Genomic DNA, 9,076 nt, shown 5'->3' on the forward strand with positions numbered 1-9,076 from the left:
TAGGGAATGGCAAAGGACACACCGACAAAGGAGATTAATCAGAACTGACTTTGACAAGCACTGTGGCAATTGGACAATTAAAACAGACATTCGGATCGCAGGGAAGAAGAACAAACTGGGGAGGAGGGTGGAGAGAATGGTGCGGCAATGAAGGAGTGAAAGCCCAGAATCCCTGTGAAGGTTCATTGAAACTAATAAAATTTAATAATAATAAAAAACATTAAAAAAAAACTTAAGTGATGACTATACACATGGACTTTGCCTTACAGACTACTCAAAATTCTGATTGAATACAACTGTGGAAATATATGTTGAAGAAACTCACTATCAACAGTCAAAACTGGGATGATTGGCTGTGGAAGATGAACTTTCATTCAAATTCATGAGTAAATGAAACAAGTCCAAGGGAACAAAGTTAAGACTTTTAGTATATACCAAGAAGAATTTAGATGAATCTTTATAGGATCATATCTCTAGATCTTTCTCCTATAGAACTGCTGATGGGTTTGGATTGGTAACCTTTCAATTAGCAGATGAGTAATTAACTCATGTGTAGCACCACTTGAGCGTCTAGATGACATTAAATCAAGAAAACAAAAACTTCCTGTGAGTTGTATCTGACTTAAACTTTAAAATAAATGTTATATCGTAGCCTTTTCACTTCACTTCTTTATTCTACTATTTTTCTTCTCTCCTTCTTTCCCCTTATTTTGTTCTTCACTCCAAGGAAGAGGGAGAGAAAATATTGCCTGAGAATATTTGGTACCTCCTCAAAATTACATGTAAAGTGTTGCTCCTTAAACAATGTAAATTTTTACTCTTTAAGATACTATAGAGCATTAAAACCTGAATATAAAAAAAAAGCTTAACATAGAAATTCCATGTCACCCTGCTGCTCCACTGCTTGGAATATGCCCTGAGAAAAAGAACTGAGGCACAGAGACTTGTACACCTATGATCATAGCAGCATTATTCATCATTGCATGAACATGGAAACAGCCCAAATGCCCAATAATAATGGAATGGATTGAGAAGTTATGGTACATTCACACAATGGAATCCTATGCAGCACGCAGGAGCAATGATTTTTAAGTTACTACCTAACATGGGAGGGACTGGAGAGCATAATGGTAAGTGAACTAACTCAGTCTCAAAAAGATAAATACTGTATAAAACCATTCTTGTAGAAGGAGTATGAGGATCCAAGGAAAAGAAAAGGGGGAATTTAATCATAGGGTCACACAATTTGATGGTTCGAAGGAGGGGCTGCTTAAGGAAAGGGGAATGATCTGGTTTGAAAAAGAATGTATATGAAGGAAGGAAGGAAAGAAGGACGGACGTTAGTTGGGAAGGCAGAAAAGAAGAGAGAAAGAAAAAAAAACAGAAAGATGAAGTATGACATCCAGGGTATTTATTCTCCCTTTTTGGAAGAAAAAAACAGTTCTATATGGCATCACAATAAAGGCATAATAGATATTGGTGGTTAATCAACCCCTCAGTTGATGTCTTGAAATAATTTGATAGAACTCAACATTCGTGTGTGTGTGTGTGTGTGTGTGTGTGTGAGATTGTGCCAATTTTGCAACTGTATCTCTATGGAATTGATTTTAGCCAAGTGGTCTAGTACAAAAATTATATATTAAGTAAACAAATAATACTATTTTTCTATTTTTTCCTCAGAATTTCCAAATAAAAATGACATAAATATTAAAATTTATACAAATAAATTACATAAATAGCTGATTAGTCTGTACTCCCACCACACACACAAAAGAAAGCAGATATAGAATATATGGGTTATGCAGTCACATTTAGAATACTCTGAAGATGACAAAGTTGGTTAATAATAGGTTTAGGAGGTGAGTTACAGAAAGAGATAGACATCACCAATTTTATTCACTAAAATTCAATATTCAATGATCTGCTCTGCTTAGGATGCTGAGATATATTTGTCAGGAAAAAAAAGTGCTTCAAGATGCTTTTCTCTGTCTCTTTCTAAGCCTTCTTCACCATGCCTACTTTACTATAAAAAAGGAAAACTCGATGGGAGAGTTCTGGGATTTGACAAGAACTGTAATGATTCAGACAGAAATTTGAAGCAAGAAGTGTGCATTAGTATTTTTTTTTAAACAGGGAAACACAGACTTATACTTTATTGAATTAGTTAAAATTAAAAGATAATCTACTTTCACATAAATTAGGATAGGATTTTGAATGCTCAGTCACCCATGTAAATCTCATCTCTCTTCTTTATATTTTCCATTTTATTGTTCTGACATTTATTTCTATCTCCTGGAATTTTTACTCAATCTTCAAGATTTGCATCATACTTAAGAAGACCAAGATCCTCACAACAGACCAAACAGTCAACATTATGACATATGGAGGAAAAATTTGAAGCTGTCAATGATTTAGACTTGCTCGGATCTACAATCAACATCGTTGGTACCAGCACTCAGGAAATCAAGATACATATTGACTTGGGCAAGTCAGTTGTCATGGATTTCTCCAAAATGATGGAGAAAAACGATGTAAATTTGAAGACTAAAGTGTGTCTGATTCAGGCCATGGTCTTCTCAATCACCTACCATGTATCAGCGTGACAATGACTAAAGATGACAGAAGGAATGATGCCTTCACGTTATTCTGCTGGAGAAGAATTTTAAATATCTGACAGAATGCCAAAAGAACAGCTATGTCTTGGAAAAGGTGCCGCCAGAGTATTCCTTGGAGGCAAGGATGACAAAGTTTCGACTTCTTGCTGTCTGAGCATGGTCGTCCGTGTGTGCAAGTAATCACAAGTTTTTGGGGTTGTGTGCTTTTTGGGGCATGTGTTCGACATGCAGTACTGCTCTTCCACCCAGGAGTGAGGCCCTTGAGGCTTGACTTGTTGTTTAAGGCAGGTGGTGGCTTAAAGCCCCAAAGTTTTTTTTTGTCAAGCATTCTTCTAGGTGGTATAGCACTGGTCTGTGTATTGCTGTACAGAGGTAGCTTGTGGTTGCTGTGATGCTAAACACTGTGACAATGATGTGCCAAACGTGATAATGGTTACTCATGGTGGACAGTGCATGCTGGGCCTTCCTGATTAAAACAAGCTAGGAAGCAGGAGTGGCATCCACTTCTGAAATGGCTTGCCTCCAGAAACTCTATGAACAGTGCTCAGGCCTTTCGTTCATATGGTTGTCTATGACTTGACAGCACCTAACAACAAGAACTTTGGACATGTAGCTAGGTGAGGCTATTTCTTATAATGCAATGAAAGATGGAGGGTCAGTAAAGGAGAAGAAGATACCATTGAGATGAATTGACATGTGGGTTCAGCAATGGGTTCTAGTGTCTCAGAGATGATAGGAATGGCACAAGATAGGGGAGGCTTCAGGCTGCCTGTTCATAGGGTAACTACAAGTTGTAATCAACTTGACAAGTTTACTGTTACAATAATTGTAACAACTCATCTTGCTGAGATTCTTTCTCTTTTTTGATAATCTTTCATTTTCCAAGTATGATATTTTTATAAGAACTTGTACCTTCTAAACATGTCTAATTTATGTGAGACAAAGTTTTACCACCTTTACCTATAATGAGCACTCTTCAAGTGCAGAATATTCCTTCAAGACAGAATATTTTTCCTCTTTATAATGTTACTATTAGGCGCCATCAAGCTGAGTACAACTCATAGGAACCCTATGAAAAAAAAAATCTAAACCCTGTTCTATCCTGTGCCATCATCACACTTCCTGACACCCAAGAGCCCATTGCAGCAGTTATTGAGTCAATCCACCTGGTGGATGGTCTTCCTCTCCTTCACTGACCCTCCACCATTCCTAGCATCACGTCCTTCTCCAAGGAATATTCCCTTCTAGCAACATGCCTAAAGTATGGAATGAAGTCTCATCATTCTTGCCTCCAAAGAGCATTCTTGCTACACTCTCTTCAAGACATATCTTTTCATCCTCTTTGCTATCTTTGTTCAGTTCTCTTGTCCAACACCATGGTTCAAAGGCATCAATTCCTTTTTTTTTGTTATCCTTATTTGTTGTCCAGCTCTCCAATGTATAAATAAGTTATCAGAAAGACAATGGCCTGAATTGATGCATCTTAGTCCTCAAACTAGGATATTCCACATTCTTCTTCAACAGCAAAATTCAAAGTCATTGCTACTTTGATTTTCCTTGTTCATTGCCCAAAGTTTAGATGCATAGGAAGCAATTGAAAGTGCCATGGCTTGGGTCAGACACATTATAATCTTCTACATATTTTCTTTTTAGCAGGTCCTTAAAAGACCATTTTCCCCCCCAATGCAACACTCCTTTTTATTCCTTACTGCTGATCTCATTATTACTGATTATAGATTTTAGTAAAACTAACTCTTGAGAACTTCAGTCTTTCTCCATTTATCACATTGTTGTCTATCGTCCAGTGGTGAAAATTTTTGTTTTCTCAGTGTTGAGATGTAATCTATATTTAAGAATATACCCTTTAATAACCTTCAGTAAGTGGTTTATATCATTCTAATCTTTGACAAGTTGATCATGCTTATGTGAAACCTATACTTGGACCAGGAGGCAGTCGTCAGAACAGAGAAAGGAAACACTGCATGGTTCAAAATTGGGAAGGGTGTACACCAGGGATGTGTCCTGTCTCCACACCTTTTCAACCTATATGCAGAACAGATTATCCAGGAGGCTGGGCTCTATGAGCAGAAGTGTGGTGTCAAGACTGTTGGAAAGTCTATCAACAATCTTCATTATGCAGATGAAACAATTCTGCTTGCTGAAACTGAGGAGGGCCTGAAGCATTTGCTGCAGAGGGCCAAGAACTGCAGCCTTCAATACAGATTAAGGTTCAATGTCAAGAAAACAAAGATTCTCACCACTGGACCAATTGGCAGCATCAGGATGGATGGTGAAGAGATTGAGATTGTTCACAGCTTTAGTTTGCTTGGCTCCACAATCAACACTCTTGGCACCAGCAGCCAGGAAATTAAAAGACGTATTGTAATGAAAAAGTCTGCTGTTAGGGAACTCTCTAAAGTAGTGAAGAGCAATTGTGTCACTAAGACTAAGGTGTGCCTGATACAGGCCATGGTCTTTGCAATCAGTTGTCATGTGTCAGAGAGTTGGACAATGACTAGGGAAGATAGAAGGAGAATTGATGCCTTTGAGCTGTGGTGCTAAAAAGAGTATTGAATATACCATGGACTGCTAAAAAACAAACAGGTTCATCCTGTAGGGGGTTAGACCAGACTGCTCCTTGGAGGCAAGGATTCTGAGACTTCAAATGACATACTTTGAACATAATACAAGGAGGGACCAGTTCTTAGAGAGGGACATTATACTTTGGAGGGTGAAGGGACAACGCAGGAGAAGACCCTCTATGAGGTGAATTGATTCAGTGACTGGGGTAATCAGAGTGGTTGCATCAGAGACAGTGAGATTGGCACAGGACAGAACAGGGTTAAGGGAAGTTGTACATAGGGTCGCTATGAGTAGCAAGCCACTCAGTGGCACATAAGAACAACACAAAAACAATCTTTTGCAAGCAAGATAGTCTGATCTGCCTAATACAGTCTTTTGATGTGCCTTCTTCCAATCCTGATGCTATATGCCTAGTCAAATGGAGAAGTTTCCTGAATTATTTGCTCAGTACTTATATTGAACAGATAAAGAGAAAGGATACAACCCTGTATACATTCCCGGCTCACTGGACAAGATCTACCATTAGTTATAAACACAAGCACATTTACTCTTAAAGAACTTAAACATACGTTGTTGTAGTTTATGCAAACTTGTGGGAACCCATAACTGACCCCCTCCCCAGCAGATTTTCAGACACAATACATCACATGGAAGGAGATTTTCCACCCTTCTCCCACAGAGCAACGGGTGGATTCAAACATGTGCCTTTCAGATTATAGCTCAGCTCTTACCACTATGCCATCAGAACTCCCTACACATAAATTAACAGAATGGAAGGTAAGAAATGGTTTAAAATCATCACTGGTGTAACCTTTTCCTAGACATTTTTAATCTGTATACTGAGAAAATAATCTGAGACAAAGGAATATAGTGTCAATATTGAACACAAATTACTTACTTGTAACATACATGTACATGATTAAAACCAAGAGAATTTAAAGCTCTTAAAGATAAAGATCAAGTGTTACAGCCTTCAGTACAGATAACACTTCAACAAAAAGAAAATAAAGATCCTAAGTTAAACCAATAGATAATATTATGATTAACAGAAAATATTGAAGCCTTCAAAGATTTACTATTTGGAAGCACAAGCAATAGCCCTGGAAGCAGAAGTCAAGAAATGAAAAGATATATTGCATTGGGAAAGTGTGCTTTAAAATATCCATTTACAGTGTTAAGGGGAAAAAGAATAAAGGTCATTTTACGGACTAAGGTGTACCTGAACCAAGCCAGGATATTTTTGGTTGTCCTCTACGAAAGTGAAAGTTGGACAATCAATAAAGAAGACTAAAGAGTTGATAAAGTTGAATTTTTATATTCTCAACAAATATTGAATATGATAAACATTTTTTTAAATCTCTGGGTTTTTTAAAATATCTTTTTTATTGAGTTTTTAATGAAAGTTTATAAAGCACTTGGGTTTCCAATTGTCCATTGTTGCACATTTTTCTCTCTGCCCTCCCTCCCAGATCACTTTTTTCTTTGGGAAAAAAGTTCTTTCATTGTTACACAGCTCCCCCCACCCGCCCCTGCCCCAGACCACTTTATTATGCAGCTCTTATTCTGGACTCTTGTCATGCCAATAATACCTAATTATATTTTGAAAAGAATCATCAAATTCACTTGAATAAAGGTACAGCCAAATTATTCCTTAGAAGTTAGAGAGACATGCCTTCTTCTTAGAAGTTTATACGTGTTACAACGAGGAAGAACAATCCTTAGGAAAGAACATTATTCTAGTAAAGTAGGCAACAAAAAATAAGACTCTCAAGTGTAGGGTTTGGCTCTGTGCTTGAAGCTATCATATGGGCACAATAGTTTTTGTGAGGATAATGGAAGATGAAATAGTATCAGACTCTGTACTTAGGAGGTTAAATATACATATTGTTGTTGTTGTTGTGTGCTGTCGAGTTGCCAGCTACTCATAGCCACCCTATGTACAACAGCTATAAAGCCTACCCTATCCTGAATCAGTCTCACTGACTCTGGCACACTTACCCCCATTGCCCCAGTTACTGTATCTCAACCAGGGTCTTTATTTTCTGCGCTGTCACTCCATCTTTATGAGCATGATGTCCTTCTTCAAGGATTGGTCCCCCATAGCCACATGCCCAAAGTACGGAACTTCCAATAAGTAGTTTCAAAATCCTACCCTTCAAGGAGAAATTTGGTTTTAACCTCTCCAAGACAGACCTATTTGTTTTCTTGGTATTCTATGGTATGTTCAAAACTCTTCTCAAGCACCACAACTCAAAGGCATTGATTATTTTTCTATTATCCTTCATCATTTTCCAGTTCTCTGATGCATAGCAAGTAATTGTCAAGACCATGGATTGCATCAGGCACACCTTAGTCTCTAGACTGATATCATTGCTTCTCAATACTCTGGAAAGGTCCATGAAATTTACATAATGCTGTTTGTCTTTTGATTTCCTGACTGTTGGTGCCAAGAGTATTGATTGTGCATTCAAGCAAGCTGTAAGTGTTAACAACCTCAACCTCCTCTCCATTGTAGTGCACTTGTTAGTACCTAATAACAACCACACTTCCTGACAGATCTTCAGTAACTCACAGATAAAAAGGATTTTAAAGTTTCTGAAATTTATGAAGAACATATGTTACTACTGTAATTGGAAGTAACTGTGTGGGTGGTGTATAGCTTAAAGGTTGAAGCCAGAGCAGTATTTCTAGATTAAAATTCCTTTTCATTCTCCTGATTATGTCATAGAGAAGATTCATATTCCCAGAGTGACTCACTTTCATCATATTCACTTTGGCTTTGCTATTTTCTGTGTGCAGACCCTCAGATGCTAATTTATTAGACAGTTATTAACCTGGAATTATGTATATTGAGTGGATGCCACACCCTAAATGACATGCCTCCAGATACTCTATGTACTTTGATAAATGTCCATAGTTGTAGAGGGGCTTCAGGCCTTTTATTCAAAGGGTCACTATAAGTTGTATTTGACTCGAAGAAAATAAACAATTTATATCAAATAAAAATACTCATCATAATGCAATGCATTTTCCCTATAAATGTAAAAATACAAGGTATATTATGACACATTTTATTCTGTTATTGCTGTTGTTGTTATTTGCTTTCTGACTCATACTGATATTTATTCTGTCATTGCTATTGTTGTTATTCTGTGCATTCTGACTCATACTGACTTTATGCACAATAATTCAGAACCCTGCTCTATCCTGAGCCAACTTCTCTGTCTCTGACACACCTACCCTCTTAACTCCAGTTACTGTGTCAATCCTTCTCACCCAGGATTTTCCTCTCCCATCTTATCCCTCTACCTTTCCATGCCTGATAACCTTCTCCAAGGACTTGTCCCCTGTGGAACATGCCAAAAGGATTCTGTCCTTAATTCCTTGTTAATGTTTCAAGAGTATACAAGAGATCACATTCTGTCAAATTGCATCCCAAGAGATCCCCTCCCGCCTTTTGAAATGTAAGTGATCTTGGTAGGGCTTTACTTGTTATTGTTGTTGTTATGTGCCATCGAGTCGTTTGTGACTCATAACGACCCTATGTACAAGAGCCCTAAATGCCATTCTATCCTGTGCTAACCTTGCCGCCTCAAACACACTCATTGCCACCACTCTACTCACAGAATCAATCCATCTCATCGAGGGTCTTCCTCTCCTGCACCGTCCCTCCACTCTCCCAAACGTGATGTCCTTCTCCAAGGACCAGTCCCTCCTTGCAACATGCCTAAAGTATATCAGATGAAGCTTCAGAATCCTTGACTCCAGGGAACATTCTGGCTTCACCCTCTGTAGGACAAACCTGTTTGTTCTCCTAGCAGTCCATGGTATATTCAACACTCTTCTCCAGCACCACAGCTCAAAGGCATCAATTCTCT

This window comes from Elephantulus edwardii, unplaced genomic scaffold, assembly GCF_000299155.1.
Source record: "Elephantulus edwardii isolate Elephantulus edwardi_28Jun2011 unplaced genomic scaffold, EleEdw1.0 scaffold00392, whole genome shotgun sequence".
Taxonomy (NCBI): domain Eukaryota; kingdom Metazoa; phylum Chordata; class Mammalia; order Macroscelidea; family Macroscelididae; genus Elephantulus; species Elephantulus edwardii.